Source organism: Felis catus, chromosome A3 (assembly GCF_018350175.1).
Source record: "Felis catus isolate Fca126 chromosome A3, F.catus_Fca126_mat1.0, whole genome shotgun sequence".
In the NCBI taxonomy this organism is placed as follows: Eukaryota; Metazoa; Chordata; class Mammalia; order Carnivora; family Felidae; genus Felis; species Felis catus.
This window is the reverse complement of record NC_058370.1, coordinates 98,193,008-98,216,853: the sequence shown is the minus strand read 5'-3', so window position 1 is coordinate 98,216,853 and position 23,846 is coordinate 98,193,008. Positions and strand designations below refer to the sequence as shown.

The 23,846-nt window shown below is 36.7% G+C and overlaps 1 protein-coding gene and 1 long non-coding RNA gene across 5 annotated transcripts in view; one reads left to right on the top strand and one right to left on the bottom strand.

The window, feature by feature from the left end:
• The window catches only part of LOC101083672 (ADP-ribosylation factor-like protein 5A), a 761,586-nt gene that overhangs the window by 419,232 nt on the left and 318,508 nt on the right, over positions 1-23,846 (bottom strand). The window lies entirely within an intron of this gene.
• LOC109498228 overlaps positions 1-23,846 on the top strand; it is a 34,014-nt gene that overhangs the window by 8,779 nt on the left and 1,389 nt on the right. The window contains exons 2-3 of the long non-coding RNA XR_002154927.3: positions 11,609-11,729; positions 21,899-22,023. This is a non-coding gene — a long non-coding RNA (uncharacterized LOC109498228). The remainder of the gene's footprint in view (positions 1-11,608; positions 11,730-21,898; positions 22,024-23,846) is intronic.

The window sequence follows — 23,846 nt, the reverse complement described above, 5'->3', positions numbered from 1 at the left end:
ACAGAGTAACCACTAAAGATTCAACAACTGGTGAAAATTCAGATTCCTGTCGCAGAAATCTGCATTAATTATTCAGAATCCTTGGGGGCTGACTGAGTGTGATTTAAAAACCTGCATATTTAATGAGCCAAAAGGCGTTTGAGCTCCAAATAGGAAAACTCAGGAATTACAGCTGACTAGAAACTGCTTAGGAATAAGAAGAAGACCTTGGCTCAAAGTCTGCCTTACTGACTGTGGGGTCTTTGAAAGTTTAATTATTCAGGTCTCAGTTTTTATATCTAAAAATTGGAACACTATCATGTGTCATATATACAGTATAGGTCTGTGTGTGAGTTAAATGAGACAGTGTGGAATGTTAGAAATTAGAATATTAAAAGTGCTTTCAGGAGCCCTATCATCTATAACAACCAAATTAAATTCAATTCTACTATGATAGCTCCTTATTTGGTTTCTTGGGGCAATACTATATGGCCACCTTTATATACGGACCATATTTTAGTTACTATAACCATGATTTTTCTTGGACTTTTTAAACTTACATTTTATGTAACACACCATTTTTTTTTTTTTTTTTTTTGCACAATAACAGTTGTGGAGAAAATAATACTGGATTAGTATCTTTCAGTTGAAACTCAATTTATAATTTCTCTTTGATGTATTTTTAACATCTATTACCTGTATGTTCACTATGTTAAGTCAAATTCCCAATATAAATTTTTTCTTTCTATAAGTTATAGTTAATGATACTTCATGAAATCTTAAAAAAAAACCTTTCATTTAAAAAAGAATATGCACATATTTTGGCTATTTTGAATAAGAAAATGAAAAGATTCTCTGAATTTCCTGTTAAATAGAGAAATTATTAATGTTCTATCTGATTGCAGGATGATATTATAATTTCATCATTTTAACTACTCAACACAATAACCTCAGCTTTGCAGCATAACAAATATGGTGGGTGGAGAGGGAAACAGCATTTATAAATGTGTATTAATGGCATAAATAAGATCTATACATCATATGAATCATTAAAACACACTTCATGGAAATATATATTCCCCAGTCTTACAGTTATACTGACTGAGGAATTGATATTTGATATACAATACTCCATGCCCATGTCTGGTGTAGGACTGGGCGAAGGTTTGAATTCATGTTACTCAATTTTTTAAAAAGTCCATGAAAATTTTCCTGTATCAACTAGAAAACTATTGCATCTTTGTCTCTTTATTTCTTTTGTTAATTACAACAAGTCTATAAAGAAAAGTGCAAAAATTGTTAGGTGCATAACTTGATGAATATTGAAAAAGTGAACACACCGAAGGAATCAGCGCCTAGATCAAGAGACAGAACATGACCAGCACTCAAAAAACACTCATTATAGCATCTTCCAGGCTCTAGCCACCTAAGGTTAAAGAAAAAAAAAATCTGTCCCTATTTCTAACATGATATATTTTTGCTTATTTTTGAAACGTAAGTAGCATTACATTGCCCGTACTATTTCACATATAGCTTCTTACTTTCAGCATTCTGTTTCCCCCATTGTTTTGAAGTTATAGTAGCAGTAGCTAGTTCATTCTTGTGTAGCATTTCCTTCCATGAATAACCACAATTTAGTCAGAAAAGTTTTGCTGCTTATTAAAAATGTTACAAATTAGTTCTGAGCACACACATAGGGGAAGAATTTCTGGGCCATAAGAATTAGTCTGATTTGAATTAAAGATCAAATTGTATACATGTGTATATAATTCTGAATATATAGTTTTATACATATAGATACATGTATATAAAATATAAATTTGTACACACATGTAATTTTATATGCATACATATTCGATATGCTGAATTCAAGACAGATACCTTGAGCACAAAAAATACCACTTCACATTTGCTAGAATGGCTATAATTTTTTTTAAAGGGAAAAAACAAGTGGTGATGAGAATGTGGAGAAATTGGAACCTGAATACATTGTCGGTGGGAATGTAAAAAGATGTAGGCTATATGGGAAAAAAAAAAAATAGTGGTTTCCTAAAAAGTGAAACAGAATTATCCCAAGCAATTCTATTCCTATATCTCCAAAAGAATGAAAAAAGGGACTCACACTGATGCTTGAATGCCAATGTTCACTGCAGTTTTGCAACTTTGCTCACAACAGTCAAAATCTGGAAACAATCCAAGTGACCATCAATACATGAATATATACAATGCAGTGTGTGTATGTATATGTGTGTGTGTGTGTGTGTGTGTGTGTGTATATATATATATATATATATATATATATATATATATATATATATATATATAAAATATTATTCAGCTAGAAAAGGAATGAAGTTCCAGTATACATAAGAACATCAATGAACCTTGAAAACTTTGCTATGTGAAATGAGACAAATTCTATGATTCCACTTACATGAAATATCTTCAGTAGGCAAATTCATCAAGACAGAAAGTAGATTAGAAAGTTATCAGAGGCTGGAGGGAGGCGGGCAATGGGGAGTTATTGCTTAATGATTATAGAGTTTTTGTTTGGGATGACAAGCTTTGAAAACGCACTTAAAAATAGTTAAACATGGTTTTGTTACCTATAGTTTACCACAATTTTTAAAAATGTGTGAAAATTACTGACTTAAGGAACTTGCTATTTATTTGAGAAGAAAAGACAGAGACATATAAGGTAATCTACAATTTATAGTAATTATCAATGACATTTTTCTTCACCATTTTATCCCCTCTCCCTGACAGTTTACACCTCCACACAAATACACAAATACACATAAATATATCCCTACATCCCAAGTCAATAAATCTTTTTGTATTAACTGTGTCAACATAATTGCTTATCAGATTTCTGCTATCCTAGGTCTGGTTTACATTTTCTCTTACGTGATTCACTTAGTTTCTTCATCTACTCCCCTGTGTCCAGGCTTGTAGCCACTCTTCTGAGCTGTCTGACTGAATTTCTATTCACATTACTAATCTATTTGAGACCTTTAATAGATCTCCATCTTGTTATTTACATTTTCAGATGTCTTAGAATTTATTATGAGACCTTTTTTGATATGGCATACAACACTATTTCTAGCCTCTCTACTCACTGTACAGTACTTACTTTCCACTTAAGAAATGTGGGCACCTGGGTGGCTCAATTAGTTAAGCGGCCAACTTCGGCTCAGGTCATGATCTCACAGTTTGTGAGTTTGAGCCCCACATTGAGCTCTGTGCTGACAGCTTGGACCCTGGAGCCTGCTTCAGATTCTGTGTCTCCCCCTCTCTGCCCCTCCCCCCCTCAAAAATAAACATTGAAAAAAAAAAAGAAATGTGTAAAAAACAAAAAGAAAGAAACGTGTTCCCTCGGGGGAGGCTGGGTGGCTCAGTAAGCTAAGCATCTAACTCTTGATTTCAGCTCAGGTCATGATCTCACAGTTTGAGGAATTGATCCCCACATTGGTCTGTATGCTGATGGTGCGGAAGGAGCCTGCTTGGTATTCTCCCTCTCTCCCTCTCTCTCTCTTTCTTTCTCTCTCAAAATAAATAAATACACTTTTAAAAAATGCCAAAGACTCCTTGGCTTTCCTTGAAAGAAAGAAAGAAAGAGAGAGAGAGAGAGAGAGAGAGAGAGAGAGAGAGAGAGAGAGAGAGAGAAAGAAAGAGAGAGAGAGAGAGAGAGAGAGAGAGAGAAAGAAAGAAAGAAAGAAAGAAAGAAAGAAAGAAAGAGAAAAGTAAAGAAAAGAATAGGAAGGAAAAGAAAGAAATATGTTCTCTTGGGCTTTGTAGTTTTCTAGATGCTATCCCACCTATCTGGAGCAATCACTATATCATCTGTCTCTTTTGGAAAAAAATCTTAGCACTTTTTTCCTTTGAGCTATATCATACCTTAATTAATTAAAACAGCCGTACTTACAACAAATGGTTCCAATCCTTTACATGTCTGTTTTCTAATGAGTTTTACAGACTTTCAGAACACAGCATGTCTCATTCATCTTTGTAACCTCAACACCAAATAAATTTGTGTTAAATAAATACATTAAAAATTTGACGGATAAAAGAAAGAGAACTCATTTCTAGCTGAAGGGAAACATTTTGTAGATAAAAGACAACTTTACTCTCAAAATCATGTGATAACCAGAACACATTGCTTAGGAGCTGTTTCCAAGGAGGACTCTTCATAATATATCTATTGGTCTCATTAGCAGCAGAATCTATCTTCATAGAAACACTTACTGTGTTAGAGACAATAGATATTTTGTTCCTCTAAGTTAGCTGAACACATCTTCTACAATCTCACTTACAAATGGGGTTGTTCCTCATATTTTCCCACAATAGATTGTGCACCAGACATTAAGTCCTTAATAAATTGAATCCTCACAAATCTGTGTTGCTCAAATTGAGTTAATGACGGTGGGGGTCACACAGTTCCATAACAAATCAGATGAACTGTTACCATAGTGACATGTTCAACAACTAGAAAGCTAGTGAATCACTGAAGCCAGAAGCCTAAAATGAAGTTCTAAAACATGTCTACAGTAACCCATTGCAAAATCATACATTGGGTGTCCGGGTCTCTGTAATTTTCAAGAAAGAACCACAATCACATTTTAAACATTATCATTTCTCAAAGAAAAAAAAATAATGCAACTTGAAAGGCCCAAGTGTAAGGCAGAAATAGCCTCAAAATGGCTAATCCTAATTTTGCTAGTATAATTTATTTCCCAAGAGGAAAATTCTTTGCTGTAACATACAAGCAAATTTATCTTAAAAAGGCCAAGCCACACAACTTTACCAAAGCTTTTGGAACTTGTCTTTTAAAAATAACCAACATACACATAATAAAAGGAAATTATATAGAAAATAAGCAAGTTATTGCATAGAAAAGCAAAACTGTCTTAGAATTTTTAAAAAGGGACCAATGAAGAGTTTTCCAGAAGTTATTTATGATATGGGAGACCACTGGGCAGCAGTAAAAAAAAGGAAAGAGAGGGAAAGAGAGAGAAACAGAGAGAGAAAAAAAAAGATCCTATTGGGCTGCACACACTTGGGAATCAGTGATAAACAATTTGCAGCAAGCATGCTAGAATGGCAGAGGCTGATTATAATAAACACAGAAGTGACAATCAGCATTCTCTTTCCTCCTTTTTCCTCTCCATTTCTACAAGTATTCTCAGGTGTCTTTGGTAACATTATGTAACATGAGAGACTACATACAACTCCCTCAAAACCTCAACTCAAGAACACCACAGTCTGAATGAGTCAACACCTTCTGAAGAAATGCCCAGTGTCTTACTTTATGTTTTAATCAATGTAGAACATGTATAAATTATAAAGTTAAAACTTAGAATAGGGCTAGAATGAAGAATAGCAATTTCCTCCCAGTGTCCACTTTGAAACCAAATTCAGTTTACCCAAAAACTGCGCACGCGTGCGTGTGCGCACACACACACACACACACACACACACACACACACACACACTATATCCATGTAAACAGGTGACCTTTCTTATATCCTTGAAAGCATTTCACTATTTTAGTAAATGCATATTCTTTTTATATTATCATGAGTGTGCGCTATTGTTCCCTGCTGAGTCTGTTATGAGCTACATATATGGTTTTTTTTCTTGATCATTTTTCACATGCAGTTAATAATTACCACTTATTTTATAAGATTTCTAGGGGTGCCTGGATGGCTCAGTCGTTTAAGCATCCGACTTCACCTCAGATCATGATCTCGCCATTCCCGAGTTCGAGCCCTGCATCGGCTCTGTGCTGACAGCTCAAAGCCTGGAGCCTGTTTCAGATTCTGTCTCCCTTTCTCTCTGCTCCTCCCCCACTTGCACTCTGTCTCTCTCTCAAAAATAAATAAAACATTAAAAAAAAGATTTCTATATGCTTATCACTATTACAGGCATAAATTTTTTGACAGGAGTCTTAATCTACTATCCATAAAAGCAAACACATGAGAGTTAATCATCCCCTTTTTGTTACTGTTTGGGGATGGAGCCTAAGTTCTCTGGTACCATTTTGGATGGACTGTTCTCTTGACCAGCTGCAGAGCTGTGGACATGTGAAGTCTACACACTTCACTTCTATCTCCAGTTCCCTGTTTTGCATACAACACGAGCTGTTTGTGAGTGGTTTATTTCTTTGATTTTTAAGGACTACACCCTACCTTCTTACTTTCCTAAGAAAAGTTTCAAGAAGATTTTTTTCTTCTTTTTTAGAATATGCATGTATATTCATGCCTTTCTTCCCCTTCTATTTGACAGTTTAACTGGATATAGAATTTAAATTGCTTTTAATGTTTATTATTGAGAGAGAGAGAGAAGAGAGAGAGAGAGAGAGAGAGAGAGAGAGAGAATGAATGAATGAGAGGGGAGGGAGACACAGAATCTGAAACAAGCTCCAGGCTCTGGGCTGTCAGCACAGAGCCTGACACGGGGCTCAAACTTAGGAACCAAGAGATCATGACCTCAGCCGAAGTTGGATGTCCAACCGACTGAGCCACCCAGGCACGCCTAGCTGGATATAGAATTTAAAGTTCAAAATAATTTTCTCTCAGAATGTAGAAGGCATTGCTCTAGTGTGAGGTATTGATAGTTGCGAGTCTGACGTTATTTTGATTCCAAATTCACTTTTGTGACCTGTTTACGTTGTGTAGTTTCATAGTACGTGTTGTTTTGAGTTTTCAAGTTGTTGCTGTTTTTTGTTTCTTTTTCTATGATCCGATTGAAGTCTCTGAGGATAAAATCAAAATATACTCTCTGGTGGTAGCCAGGACAATGTTAATTTTTTAAATTTAATTTTAATTTTTTATTTGAGTATAGTTGATATACAATGTTACATTAGTTTCAGGTGTACGACATACTGATTCAACCTCTCTATATGTTATGCTATGTTCACTACAAGTATAGTTACCATCTGTCACCATACAGTACTATTACAGTATCATTGACTATGTTCCCTGTGCTGCACCTTTTATTCCCATGACTTGACACTAAAGAAGCATAAGATAGTTGAGAACATAGCAAAGGCAGTTTCAGTAGACTTCTGTTGGACATTTATTGCCTCTTTTCAGTATTAGAGTGGGCTAACAATATTCACTGCATTGCTGCTATAGGTAATGTCTTTCCTAAACCCATTTGTTTCTGAAAGGTGGGGGGGGGGGAGAGAAGCTATTTTAGTGCATGTTTTCTGGTTCATGTGACATTTTTGTTCTGATTTTTAATTCATCACCTAGACCCATCATCCTCCTGACCATGTTACACTGTTTAGGAGACCAGGGACCAAGGGAGTGGTATAATTAACAGAGTCTATTTCACAGAAGCCTAACCACATTAAATTGGTCCCATTAGGATTCTATCCTTGCTTTAACTCTTTGAGCTAAGCAATCACAGATCAAAAGGCATTACAAATATCATGAATAAGATTCAAACTATAGGGGAGATTAAAAAAAGTAGCAACTAACCAAAACACAAAAACAAAACAACATTCAGAAAACAATCTACTCCAAAGCCACTGAGTCATAAATCACAGGTGCATACTTCTTCCATTCTTGCTCTTTAATTATAACTGCTGACTCGTCTTGTTCTTCCCACTGAGAGACTTTTGCTCATGGGTTTCATCAGTAACACAAGTTGCTATGCAGGTGTGTAAGTGAAGCTCATCCCTGATAATCTAACAAATGTTAAGTGGGCTCCCAAGGGAAAGAAGAGCATAAAGGAGGGGCACGCACCTTCTGGCTTATTTTCCTTGTTTATGATGAGATGGCATCTCAAGCCACAAAACAGCTCTGCATTTTTATTTCTTAAAATTCATTTTTATCTTAGTATGTTCCATTCTGTTCTTCTTCTTGGAAGTTTCTACTTTAAAGCTTCCTCTGTCTTTTTTGTATGTCTATAAATGAATTCATCCCTTCCCAAATCAGACTTTTCATGAACATTCTTGCTACTTTTTAAAAACAAAATGTCATACAATCTCCCATTGTGAATGGTACAAGGTATTAATTCGCCTGTCAGACGAGTCCTTTCTGAAGCTGGGGCCCAAGAATACTGCTGTGAAAATACTGTAAATGATGCCCTCTGGAGCTGTCCATGTGATGGTACCAACTGCACAATATCTGTGATTATAACAATTTACTTGATCTATTGTTAAAGGATTATAGTCCAAGGCCTTTTTCCAGAATATTCATGTTCACTTGGGCTGATACAGTTCTAAAAAAATTGTTTTTTAAAAATAACATTAAGTGGTAGTTTATGTGTTTAAGAAAAATCAGGAAAACCCCACTGGTACAAGAGCCAAGATGTTGTACTGTCTGGGGCTAGCTGTAACATAAACAAGGGAGGTAGACTAGTGGGAATGGTCATACCCAAGACAGCTTCCCCACTAGCCCACCAGAAAGACTATTATTACCTGCACATTCTCAAAACCTAGCTTCCCAGTCATGATGAGGAACATCGTTTCAGAGTAAATGTAGTAACCAGCACAGGACATTCAGTTACTGATTTTTTTTAACCCCAATGTGCCCTTGAACATGTTTTTCTCTTAGAGCCTAAGTTACTTATTGTGTGATTAATACAAACATGCCCTCCTCACAATGTATATACTCCAGGAAGTTCCTGACTGTCCCCTAGCATCAACTCCCCACGAGCAAGCCTGCTCCTCCATAGAATTCCTGTCTCTTTTTATACAATGCTATACTGTTCTTTTGCACACCAATTTCCACACAGGATTGTTACTCTTATGTGCTTTATATCTCCTCAGTGGTTGCTGAAAGGATTATTAGACACATTATGGATGAATAAATGAATGAATTAAGCTATTATCACTTAAGAACATTTGAGATCAAGTAAATTTATAAAATTTGCCAGCTTTTAAATAAGCCTTGAACAAAGCATAACTCGGGACAGGAAAGATATGATAGGGAAGATGGAAGTCAAGATATTCAGTAACAGTTTTATAATTTGATTATTATATTTGGCAGTGCTGTTAGCCCTTAAATAAAATTTATATAGAACTCTATAAAACATATAACAGAGGAATGAAAAAGGAGATTTCCAAATGTTTGACCCTTTTGCCTTAGGACCACGAGTATTTCCAAGAAACTCTACAGGTATGCAACTCAGTTTGTAAATCACTGAACTAACTTGCACTCAAGATCATAAACTCATAGGACATCCAACCAGAGGCGCATTACAGCTTTAATGGCTCTCCTGACTCTGCCCATATACTCCTGACTCTGCCCACACTTAAACTGACATTGCTGAGGGCCCATCACCCACTGCCATTTCCTATATTCCCTGGGTTTAGCAACCTATCCTTAAAATAAGGAGAAATGTAAAGGGCTCAATGCTGGGTCTTGAGGCTCAGCATTAGTTGACCCTGTTAGCTGGTTCTACTGTTATCTATGGCCCGTTACTAATTACCAGGTTCTTATTTTATTTCTTAATCCCACAACTTTCTACAGTTGTGCTGTTTTAAGAAGGGGTAACCCTCTCATTATTTATTCATAATCCAGTACACCAATTCTTCTAAGGCTGTGCTTCTGCTTAGATCTCTATAATATCATGCTGTAGCACAAACTCTATTTGCTAGTCTCAGGTTGGGCTCCAGTGGCTGTGCTGGCATCCCGTTTGCCTGATGAACCTGCTGCTCCATGTAGAAGGCTCAACTCCAGGGATTCTTGGCTATTGTCCTGTTTATAGACACTGTCTAGTTACCAGCTTCTGATACCTCCTAGTTTGGTCCATTCTCTAAAAAAGAAATTCAGACTGTTGGGTCAGGATGGGGTTAGCAAGAAGAAAGGAAATCAACATAAATGAAAATAAATACTGCCAATGCCAGTTAGATAGGGCCAGCTGTATTTCTATGAGTTCACTAGACTGGGAGCCAAGTGCTGAGCACACTCTTCCAATTCTTCTAGGAGTTAAGTAAGATGTGATATTGATAAAACTACTTTCCTGAATATTGAGCTCTGTATCTATAAAGTGAGTCTGCTTGACGAAATAATCTCTAATATATTTATAATAAATTTTAGCAGGACTGGTATTTTAGAGTTTCACAATTATACCACAGAAAACAAGGACACTGTGGTTTTCATCTTTCTTCCACTTACGCTACAAATACTTCCCCAGATTGTATTATTATATCCACTCATGTGTATGCAATTGATCTCCTAGTGACACAGAGGAGCATGTACTCCACAACTTTCTTTCTCCTCAGAATCCCAAGTTTACATGTGGAACACTTCATCTCTGAGATCCTCCTTATTCAAGCTTTCCTCATCAATAATTCTTAATTCTCCACTGAACCAGAAAGATCAGGACACACACAGTCCTCCTGGAGGCCACTGCCACAATTACTGAGAGTAATCTTAACTTGGGGATTACAATATGGCATGCACTTCATCTAAAATTAACATATTGTAACTGCACAGTGATTTAAGAGACCATTTATTTTTCTCAGTTTTCAGATGGGATATCTGAGCCACAGAGAGTTTAGGTGCATAGATGAAGGTCACATAAATAGTAAGAGGCTAGGCAACTCCAGCATCTGTCTGTTTAAGCACTATGCCATCCTACTTCATTGGCTGACAGAGGAGGTTATAAATAACCTCTAATAGGCACATCACACAGACCACCTGCTCTTGTCTCTGCAGCTTCTTTCACTACCTCTCCCACTCTCCTGTCTGAAGCCCTTTTTCACCACCAGCAAAATCTCTATGCTGTCACATTACTTGTTTGATTTCTGCAAAAATCCATTTCCTCAAAAAAAGGCTCAGTGAAGTCAACCTTAAACTCTAAATGTCATGTCTGCCAATTAGCATTATGACCTTTACCAAGTCACTCTCCCTCTCTGGGTCTCAGTTTTGCTTTTCTATAGCCTATAAGGTTTGTTGCATCAGTGATTTTTTTAACAATATGAACAAAGGAATTTGACTTTTAGCATCTCATAGGAAGAGTTCGCGCATTAGCCGTCTATGAAATTATTTGTTATAACTATTTCATCATTTTCAAATAAATCACTACATTTAGGAAATAATGACAGGCTTTAAAAGGAGAGGAGTTTTAAATATTTGTAGAACCTTAATAATACTTTGGTATATTCAAAGAAATCAACATTTTTTTCTTAATTGGTTAAAAAAAAACAAATGCATGTATTGGTGGATTAATAAAATAATTGTTGTCAAGTTTAATAAAATCTTATTCTTATAAATTTATTATATGGTATTCTAAAAAAAGATTAGTCCAAAGACTCTTGGCATCAATACCCAACAGACCAGATTTTGTCAGAGAGTCTCCCTGCTACCAACTCTACCTTTCCCATCTATAGCTGCTGAACAGGTTCTTTTTTATCAGGTCATGGAGATTTGACAGAGCTCTTGTTGCTCACTAGATAACATCATCTACAGGCTGTCCTTGTTCTCAACTGATTCAGTCAAGCTGACTTCCCCAGTGCATGCTCCCCTTGCCCTTGGAAGCACCTCCATTATAATAGTTATCCTGCTTCATCATGATGGCTTACTGTTACACCCTCTAGACAGTAAGCATTTTGATATTGGGGACTGTGTCTTGTTTAATTCTTACTCACTTTCCATTCCTCCTCCCATGCCAGGTCTATATTACCATGAGAGAACTGCAGCTTGAGATCAACCCCAAACCACCTTGCACACCTAAAAAACTGATTTGAGGATTAACACAACAATCTGCACAACCTGAACCAAAGAACTCGGCAGGTACACAGCATGGAGAGGTGAACTGGGGGACAGAGAAGCCATGGAGGGCAGGGAGCTGTTTTTGCTTGCCAAGAGAGGACAGAGACGGGGGAGAGTATGGGAAAAGCACCCCTCACCCAAAAGCAGCTGGAGAGAAAAAAGAAGAGCAGAAACAGCTGCAAGGGACTGAACAAGAAAGGAAGAAAGGAGAAAGCAGAGGGTTTAAATTCCATTAAGACTCTATAAACAGAGGGATCACAGAGTCTGAAACTATGCAGCTCAATACCTGGCGGTGCTCTGATAGGAAGGGTGAATCGCCAGGAGCAGAGAGCAAGGTCCAAGGGGTCAGTGGGCCACATGGGGAGTGGTGGTTCCTCTGCTGGGAGGACATTTGGTAGAATTTGTGTGGCCTCACCAAAGGCAAGGGTCCCAGCAGATGGTAGAGATCAGCAACATTCGCTGGTATTGGAACAAGGACATTGGAAGTGAAACCTGGTGCCAGACGTGTGTTGTGATTTGCCATAGTCCCTGAAATGCTGATGCTACATGATCCCAAGAACGTTTTCACGCAGGCTGGCACCAGGCTGCAGTCTCTACACATTGGCAGCACCACGGTCACATGAACATTCCTGGGGGCGGGCTGGCATTTCTTGGCTAGACCCTCCCCCAGAGGGTCTGAACAGGTCAAGGCTGCAGTCCCTCAGAAGTGAGGGCTTGCGAAACACAGCCCCATCTGAGATAAAACTCTGGAGACAGGTTGCACTTGGCAGACTGATGGCTTGGTCCCGGACAGTGAAGAAGCAGGGAGTGGACAGAGGCCAGAGACAAAGGAGGGGTTCTTGACTGCCAGACAGGGAGAGCACATAGTTCCAATAGTGGAGACTGGGCAGCTGGGTGATGCCATTTTTACCCCTCCCGCGCATGTGCATACACACCTACAAGTGCCACGGCAATCCACCCCAGTAAGCTAAGCAGCACCATCTAGTGGAGAAAGGAGCCATTACATTAAGCCCGCCCAACTGGGCTAACTGTGCTCTTGAGGAACACTAAAAGTCTCTCCATCAGCTTAGTTTATGGATTATAAAGTGCTTCCTAGTTTGCCTTCTAGGGGAAACTGGAGGTAATTTAAATCATATTTCATTCTGTGCAATGGTCCATCTATTCAATTATTTTTCCTTTTTCTTTCTTCTTTTTTTTAATTTTTTTTTCAACGTTTATTTATTTTTGGGACAGAGAGAGACAGAGCATGAACGGGGGAGGGGCAGAGAGAGAGGGAGACACAGAATCGGAAACAGGCTCCAGGCTCTGAGACATCAGCCCAGAGCCTGATGCGGGGCTCAAACTCACGGACCGCGAGATCGTGACCTGGCTGAAGTCGGACGCTTAACCGACTGCGCCACCCAGGCGCCCCATTCTTTCTTTATTCTTGAATACAGAAAGACAAAATTTTTATTTTCCGTTTTTGTATAAAAAGATTCTCCTTTAATTTTTTCTACTATATTTTTCACTTTTTTGTAAATTTTTAAATTTTATTTTACTTTCATCATCACAGTTCATTCTATTTTATTGTATTTGTTTTTTCAAATTTTCAAATGTTTTCCTTTTTTCTCCCTATTTTTCTTTTCTTTTCCTTTTTTTCTCTATTCTATAAAGCTTCTTTTAATAACCAGACCAAAACACACCTAAGATCTAGCATCCTTTATTTGATTTTTTGTGTTGTTTTAAATTTTTTAAATTTTATTTTTTTACCTGATTAGTTTTCTTCCTTCAAAATGATGAAATGAAGGAAGTGACCCCAAAAGAAAGAACAGGAAGAAATGACAGGCAGGGACTTAATCAACACAGATACAAGCAAGATGTCTGAACCAGGATTTAGAATCACGATAATAAGAATACTAGCTGGCATTGAAAATAGATTAGAATCCCTTTCTGCAGAGATAAAAGAAGTAAAAGCTAGTCAGGATGAAATAAAAAATGCTATAACTGAGCTTTAATCTCAAATGGATACCATGGCGGCAAGGATGGATGAGGCAGAGCAGTGAATCATCGATATAGAGGACAAATTTATGGAGAATAATGAAGCATTAAAAAAAGGGGGACTAAAGCAAAAGAACATGATATAAGAATTAGAGAACTTAATGACTCATTAAAAAGGAATAACATCAGAATCATAGGGGTCCCAGAAGATGAAGAGAGACATATAGGGATAGAAGTTTTATGTGAGCAAATCATAGAGGAAAACTTCCCTAACCTGGGGAAAGGCACAGACATCAAAACCCAGGAAGCACAGAGAACTCCCATTAGATTCAACAAAAACTGCCCATCAATAAGACATATCACAGTCAAATTCACAAAATACTCAGGTAAGGAAAGAATCATGAAAGCAGCAAGGGAAAAAAAGTCCTTAACTTACAAGGGACGACAGATCAGGTTCACAACAGACCTATCCACAGAAACTTGGCAGGCCAGAAAGGAGTGACAGGATATATCTGATGTGCTGAATCAGAAAAACATGCAGCCAAAAATTCTTTATCCAACAAGACTGTCATTCAAAACAGAAGGAGAGATAAAAAGTTTCCCAGACAAACAAAAACTGAAGGAGTGAGTGACCACTAAACCAGCCCTGCAAGAAATTTTAAGGGGGACTCTCTGAGGGGAGAAAAGACAAAAAACAAACAAAAAAATATAAACAGAACAAAACAAAACAAAAACAACAAAGCAACAAAGACTAGAAAGGACCAAAGAATTCAACCAGAAACTCCAATTCTACAGGTGACACAATGGCAATAAATTCCTATCTTTCAGTACTCACTCTAAATGTCAATGGACTAAATGCTCCAATCAAAAGACATAGGGTAACAGAATGGATAAGAAAACAAGATCCATCTATATGCTGTTTACAAGGGACCCATTTTAGATCTAAAGACACCATCAGATTGTAGTAAGGGAATGGAGAACCATCTACCATTCTAATTGTCAACAAAAGAAAGTTGGAGTAGCCATACTTTTGTCAAACAATCTAGACTTTAAAATAAAGACTGTAACAAGAGACGGAGAAGGGCATTATATAATAATTAAGGGGTCTATCCACCAAGAAGACCTAACAATTGTAAACCTTTATGCTCCAAACGTGAAACACCCAAATATATAAATCAATTAATCACAAACATAAAGAAACTCATTGATAATATCATAATGGTAGAGGACTTCAACACCCCACTTACAGGAATGGACAGATCCTCTAAACAAAAAATCAATAAGAAAACAATGGCTTTGAATGACACACTGGACCCAATGGACTTAACAGATGTATACAGAACATTTCATCCTAAAGCAGCAGAATACACATTCTTCTCAAGTGCACATGGAACGTTCTACAGAATAGATTACATACTGGGACATAAATCAGCCCTCAACAAATACAAAAAGATCCAGATCACACTGTGCATACTTTCAGACCACAATGCTACAACATCTGAAATCAACCACAGGAAAAAATTTGGAAAGATAACAAATACTTGGAGGCTAAAAAACATCCTACTAAAGAATGAATGGGCTAACCAAAAAGTTGAAGAGGAAATTTAAAAGTACATGGAAGCCCAATAAAGTGATAAAAACACAACCCAAAACCTCTGGGACACAGCAAAGGCAGTCATAAGAGGGAAGTATATAGCAATCCAGGCCTTCCTAAGAAGGAAAAAAGGTCTCAACCTAACCTTACACCTTAAAGAGCTGGAAAAAGAACAGCAAATAAAAACAAAAACCAGCAGAATACAGGAAATAATAAAGATTAGAGCAGAAATCAATGCTATCAAAACCAAACCAAACCACCCAAACCAAACAAAAAAATAATAAAACAGATCAATGAACCCAGGCTTTGAAAGAATTAACAAAACTGATAAACCTCTAGCCAGTTTTATCAAAAAGAAAAAGGAAAGGACCCAAATAAAACCAACCATGCAAGAGGAGAGATAACAAACAAGACAGCAGAAATACAAACAATAATAAGAGAATATTATGAGCAACTATATCCAATAAAATGGGCAATCTGGAAGAAATGGACAATGTCCTAGAAACATATAAACTACCAAAACTGAAACAAGAAGAAATAGAAAATTTGAACAGACCCATAACCAGTAAATAAATCAAGTTTAGTAATCAAAAATCTCCCCAAAAACAAGAGTCCAGGGCCAGATGACTTTACAGGAGAATTCTACCAAACATTTAAAGAAGAGTTAACTCCTATTCTTCTGAAGCTGTTCCAAAAAGTAGAAATGGAAGGAAAACTTCCAAATTCATATTATGAAGCTAGCATTACCTTAATTCCAAACCCAACGACCCCCACTAAAAGGGAGAACTACAGACAAATCTCCCTGATGAATATGGATGCAAAAATCCTCAACAAGATAGTAGCCAACCAGAGCTAACAATACATTAAAAGAATTATTCACCACAACCAAGTGGGATTTATACCTGGGATGCAGGGCTGGTTCAATATCTGAAAAACATTATACCTGGGATATAGGGCTGGTTCAATATCTGCAAAACAATCAACATGATACATCACACATCAATAAAAGAAAGGACAAGAACCACATGATCCTCTCAATAGATGCAGAGAAATCATTTGACAAAATACAACATTCTTTCTTGATAAAAACCCTCAAGAAAGTAGGGACAGAAGGATCATATCTCAAGATCATAAAAACCATATATGAAAGACCCACAGCTAATATCATCCCCAATGGGAAAAGTTGAGAGCTTTCCCTCCTCAGGTCAGGAACATGACAGGGATATCCACTCTTGTCACTGCAATTCAATATAAAATTGGAAGTCTTAGCCTCAGCAGTCAGGCAACACAAAGGAATAAAAGGAATCCAAATCAGACAAGAGGAATTCAAACTTTCACTCTTTACAGATGGCATAATACTCTATATGAAAAATTCAAAAGATTCCACAAAAAAATGCCAGAAGTGATCCAGGAATTCAGCAAAGTCACAAGATAGATATAAAGTCAATGCACAGAATTCGGTTGCATTTCTATACACCAATAATGAAGCCACAGAAAGAGAAATCAGGGAATCTACCCCATTTACAGTTGCACCAAAATCCATAAAATACCTCGGAGTGAACCTAACCAAATAGGTGAATAATCTATACACTGAAAACGATCGAAAGTTTATGAAAGAAATTGAAGAACACACACACACACACACACACACACACACACACACACACACACGAAAACGATTCCATGCTCCTGGATTGGAAGAACAAACATTAACATGTCGACAATACCCAAAGCAATCTACAAATTCAATGCAATTCCTATCAACAACAAAACCAGCATTCTTCACAGGTCTAGGTCTAGAACAAACAATCCTAAAATTTGTATGGAACCAGAAAAGACCCCGAATAGCCAAAGCAATCCTGAAAAAGAAAACCAAAGCTGGAGGCATCATAATCCCAGACTTCAAGATGTATTATAAAGCTGTAATCAGGACAGTATGGTACTGGCACAAAATAGACACTCAGAAAAATGGAACAGAATAGAGAACCCAGAAATGGACCCACAAACATATGGCCAACTAATCTCTGACAAAACAGGAAAGAATATCCAATGGAATAAAGACAGGTGTCTTCAGCAAATGGCACTGGAAAAACTGGACATGGACATGCAAAAAAATGAACATGGACCATTTTCTTATACCATACACAAAAATAAACTCAAAATGGATGAAAGACCTAAACTTAAGACAGGAAGCCATCAAAATCCTCAAGGAGAAAGCAGGCAAAAACCTCTTTGACCTTGGCCGCAGCAACATCTTACTCAACATGTCTCTAGAGGCAAGGCAAACAAAAGCAATAACGAACCATTGGGACCTCATCAAAATAAAAAGCTTCTGCACAGCGAAGGAAACAATCAACAAAACTAAAAGGCAACCAATGGAATGAGAGTTGATATTTGCAAACGATATATCAGAAAAAGGGTTCGTATCCAAAATCTATAAAGAACTTATCAAACTCAACACCCAAAAAACAAATAATCCAGTGAAGAAATGGGCAAAAGACATGAATAGACACTTCTACGAAGAAGACATCCAGATGGCTAACAGAAACAGGAAAAACTGCTCAGCATCACTCATCATCAGGGAAATACAAATCAAAACCACAATGAGCTACCACCTCACACTTGTCAGAATGGCTAAAGTTAACAACTCAGGCAATAACAGATGTTGGCGAGGATGTGGAGAAAAAGGCTCTCTTTTGCACCACTTGTGGGATGCAGGCTGTTGCAGCCATCTGGAAAACAGTATGGAGGATCCTCAAAAAATTAAAAATAGAACTACCCTACAACCCAGCAATTGCACTACTAAGTATTTTTCCAATGGATACAGGTATGCTGTTTTGAAGGGGCACATGCACCCTGATGTTTAAAGTAGTGCTATTGACAATGGCCAAATTATGGAAAGAGCCCACATGTCCATCGGCAGATGAATGGATAAAGAAGATTTGGTATATATATATACAATGGAGTATTACTCAGCAATCAAAAAGAATGAAATCTTGCCATTTGCAAGAACATGGATGGAACTAGAGGGTATTATGCTAAGTGAAATTAGTCAGAGAAAGACAAACAGTATGTGACTTCATTCATATGAGGAATTTAAGATACAAAACAGATGAACATAAGGTAAGGGAAGCAAAAATAATATAAAAACAGGGAGGGGGACAAAACATAAGAGAATCTTAAATATAAAGAACAAACAGAGGGTTGCTGGAGAGGTCGTGGGAGGCGGGATGGGCTAAGTGGGTAAGGGGTATTAAGGAAGACACTTGTTGGGATGAGCACTGATTGTTATACATAGGGGATCATCCCTGGAATCTACTCCTGAAATCAGTGTTGCACTATATGCTAACTTGGATTTAAATTATAAATAAATAATAAATAAATACATACATACATACATACATACATACATACATACATACATACATACTGCAGCTTGAACTTTATAACCAAGGAGGCGATGAATGTTTTAAAATAACAACAAATACCCTCTCTTCTATAGTTATGAGTCTACACTTGGGAGACTGTAAAAGTTCTGTAGAGACTACGTTTCTGAAACATCTGCTGGGATATCAAGTGGGAAGTATATCACCCTAGCATCCCTTCTTCTAGGCATCCCTCTTCTGCAATCATTTTTGCTCCAGAGAGTGTCTCTCCCTCAAATAGCAAGCTGCTGTCTGAAAGTCACACGTTTTAAAGCATTATGTGGACCCTGGAGCTGCCTAAAATGATCATGAGCAGCAGATCCTTTCACTGCTGTATATACATTATCTAAACTAGATTTTCACTTCTTCCAAAGTCCTATTGCATATCTTATTTCTTCTGTTTCCACCGCTACTGTCTTTTCTTTTTTTTAAATATAATTTATTGTCACATTGACTAACATACAGTGTGTAAAGTGTGCTCTTGGTTTTTGGGGTAGATTCCCATGGTTCATTGCTTACATACAACACCCAGTGCTCATCCCAACAAGTGCCTTTCTCAATGCCCATCACCCATTTCCCGCTCTATCCTGCTCCTTCCCCCCCATCAACCCTCAGTTTGTTCTCTGTATTCAAGAGTCTCTTATGGTTTCCTCCCTCTCTGTTTGTAACTATTTTTCCCCCTTCCCTTCCCCTGTGGTGTTCTGTTAAGTTTCTCAAGATCCACATATGACCACTGCTATCATCTTATTCCAAATTACTCCAAACCTGGACCCTCTCTTCTTTCTAAAGGTAATTGCCTTCTAACTACAAGTATTAGAATTTGCTTTGTCTTATGTGATAATAGGGTATATAATTCATAGTGTGAATGTAAGATATTTGTAGATAAATTGTGAAAACTAATTTGGACATTGATAAGAATTTGATTTTCCTGTAATATATCAAATAAATCTGAACAACCTATAGTAATAATGATACTGGAAAGCACTGTGAAATAAAAACTTTAAGATGGAAAGAAATAGAGATCTAAATTTTTAGACTGCCCCAAGTCTCAATATGCCCTGAATTAGCCACCCTGAATAACTGCTACAGACTGAATATCTGTGTACCACCCAAAGTCATATGTTGAAACCAATGTGATGATATTTGGAAGTTGGGGCTTAGGGATGCAACTAGATCATGAGGGTTGAGGCCTCATGAATGGGATTAGATCCCCTAGAAAAGAGACCCCAGGGCGCTCTCTTGTTCTTTCTGCCATGTGAGGTCATCGTAAACAGTTTATGAACCAGGAGGCTGACTCTCACAAGACTCTGAATCTGTTGGTGCCTTGTTTTTGTACTCCCCAGCCTCCAGACCTGAGAAATAAATGTTCATTGTTTACAAGTAACTCAGTGTATGGCATTTTTGTTTTAGCAGAAAGCAGAAACAGAAAATTGATGCCAAGAGATACAGGTGCTACTATAACAGATACCTAAAAATGCGGAAGTGGTTTGGAACTAAGAAATAAACAGAGGCTGAAAGACTTTGGAGGTGCATGCTAGAAAAAGCCTACATTGCTGTAAATGGACCATTAAGGACAATTCTGGTGGATCTCAGAAAAAGAGGAGATGCAGAGAAAGTCTCAATCTTCTTAAAGAACCAATTAAGAATTGAACAGAATGTTGGTAGAAATAAGGATAGTAAAGGTCATTCTGGTCAAGTCTTAAATGGAAATGAGAAATATGTTATTAGACAATGGAGAAGAAGCCATCCATATTATAAATTGGCAAAAATCTTGGACGAATTGTTTCCATATTCTAGTGTTTTTTGGAAGGCTAAATTTGTGAGTGAAAAAAAAGCTGAATATTTGAGAAAATATCTACGCAAAATTTTGAAGGAGCATCCTGGTTCCTCTTGATGACTTATTACTTAAATGCTGAATTGTTAAGCAAGAGGAAGTATAACTTAGACTTGGAAGAAAAAGAAGGAAGAAGTGAAATTATCTTTGTTTGCAGATGACATGATGATACACGTAGAATACCCTAAAGGATCAACCAAAAAATTTTAGAACTAAAAAGTGAGTTTAGTAAAGGTGCAGGATACAAAGTCACATAAATCATTTGTGTTTCTACACATAAACAAACTATCTGAAAATGAAATTAAGAAAACAATCCCACTCAAAATAGCAACAAAAAGATAAAATACTTAGGAATAAACTTAATCAAAGAGGTAAAAGATTTATACACTGAAAATGTAAAACATTCGGGAAGAAAATTAAAGAAGATACACAGATAATGGAAAGACATCCCATGTTCATGGATTTTAAGAATTAATATTGTTAAAATATCCTTATCACCCAAAGGTATCTACAGATTCAATGTAATGCCCATCATAATTCCAATCAATGGCATTCTTTGCAGAAATGGAAAAAAAGAAAACAAACAAACAAACAAAAACAATTCTACAATTTCTATGGAACCTGAAAAGACTTCAAATGGTCAAAGTAATCTTAAGCAAAAACAACAAAGCTGAATGTATCACATTTTCCGACTTCAAAATACACTATAAAGCTACAGTAATCAACAGTATGGTGCAGGATCTAAATAGAGATTTCTCAAAAGAAGACATACAAATCTTCAACAGGTATATGTAAAGTTACTCAACATCACTGATCATTAGAGAAATGCAAATTAAAACCTCAATAAGATAGCATCTCACATTTGTTTCAATGGCTATTATTGAAAAGATAAAAGATAGGGGCACCTGGGTGGCTCAGTCAGTTAAGCGTCTGACTTTGGCTCAGGTCATGATCTTACAGCTTGTGAGTTTGAGTCCTGCACTGAGTTGAGTCTGATGACAGCTCAGAGCCTGGAACCTGCTTCGGATTCTGTTTCTCCCTCTCTCTGCCCCTCCCCCCTCCATTCTCTCTCTCTCTCTCTCTCTCTCTCTCTCTCTCTCTCTCTCAAAAATAAACATTTAAAAACTTAAAAAAAAAGATAAAAGATAACAAGTGTTGGTGAGAATGGGGAGAAAAGGAAACCCTTGTGCACTATTTTTGATAATGTAAATTGGTTCAGCCATTATGAGGTCAGCCAATATGGAGGTTCCTCAGAGAATTAAAAACAGAGATACCTTATGTTATAGTAATTCTGGGTATATATGCAAAGGAAATTAAATCACTTTTCAACAAGACATCTTCATACCTGTGTTCACTGCAGCATTATTCACAATAGGCAAGACATGGAAACAAGCTAATTATCTGCCAGTAGATGGATGGATATAGAAAATGTGTCATTTGCAAGAACGTGGAAGAACCTGGAGGTCATTATACTAAGAGAAATAAGTAAGCTACAAAATGCAAATACTGCATTACCTCACTTATATATACGGCATCTAAAAAAGATGAATTCATGAAAGCAGAGAATAGAATTAATTGTGTTTGCCAGGGTTGGGGGGCGGGGGAAGTGGAGGGATGTTGGTCAAACATCAGAAAGTTTCAGTTAGGTAGAATGATTAACTTCTGGAGATCTAACCTATAGCATGTTCACTGTAGTTAATAATATTGTATTATGTACTTAAAAGTTTCTAAAAGAGTTGACCTTAGGGGTGCCTGGTGCCTGGGTGGCTCAGTCAATTAACCATCCAGCTCTTGATTTTGGCTCAAGTCATGATTTCATGGTCTTGAGATTGAACCCCTCTCTCTCAAAAAGACGGAGAGAGAGAGAGAGAGAGAGAGAGAGAGAGAGAGAGGGAGGGAGAGAGGGAGTTGATATTAAGTGTGCTCACCAGACACACAAAAATGTAAAGTGATATTATTATGCTAATACATTAATTAACTATGGCAATCATTAGCTAATTGTGGCAATCATTTCACTATTTACATATATTTCAAAAACTCACATTATACACCCTAATGCACATTATTCTTATGTGTTGATTATATTTCAATAAAGCTGGTAAAAATAAAGAGGAGTATTAAAATGTCCAACTATTATTGTTGAATTATCTATTACTTCCTTTAATTCTGTCAATTTTGCTCCATATATTTTAGGGTTCTGTTTTTAACTGCATGTGTGTTGGCAATTATGTCCTCCTAATATTCTGGCCCTTTTATAACTGAAATTAATTCTAGTAATGATTTTTGTCTTGCAGTCTATTTTGTCAGTTATTAGGATACTTTTGGTTTGTATGGTAATCTTTTTCTGTCCTTTTGTACTCCACATATTTGTGTCTGTATATCTAATATGCATTCCTTGTGGACAATGAATAATTAAATGATATTTTAAAATCCATTCTTCCAATATTATTTTTTATCGGATTGTTTAGGCTATTTGCATTAAATGCAGTTGCTGATATGATAGGATATATGTCTGCATTTTGGTATTTCTTTTCCATACCCTTTTGTCATTTCTTTATTGCTCCATGACTGCTTTTTTTTGTGATAAACAGATTTTCCATACCATACTATTTGAATTTACTTTTTGTTGCTTTGGCAATATTTTAGAAATTATTTTACTTCATGGTTTCCCATATAAATTTATAACAATCTAGTTTGGATTAATATCAATTTACATTCTTTATTATGCAAAAGCTTTAACATAACTACATTTTTCACTGCCCTTTGTAAAAGTATGAATAAACTAATTTCATCTTTACATATTATGAGCCTAGAAACATAATTGGCAATTGTTTTATGCAACTGCCTTTTAACTGAGATAAGAGAAGAAAAGTCACAAAAAAAGATACCCTTATCCTATCTTCGTATTTGACTATGTATTCAACTTTATCAGGTTACTTGTCTTGTGGGTTTAAATTACTGTTTAATGTCCTTTGATTTCATCTTGAAAGGCTCCCTTTAGTATTTTCTGCAGGACAAGTCAGCTAGCAACAAATTCTCAGTTTTTGATAATCTGGAAATGTCTTAATTTCTCTCCTTTGTTTTAATGAATAGTTTTTCTGAATATAATTGCTTAGTTAATAGTCTTCTGATCAGTACTGTGAATATGACTTTTTATTGCCTTCTGATATATATGGTTTTCAATAAGAAGTAAGCTGTTAATCTCACTGAGGATTCCTGATATGTGATGAGTCAATTTTGTTGTTTCCAAGATTGTGTCTTTGTCTGTTAACAATTTGATTATAATGTGTTCAGAAAGGATCTATTTG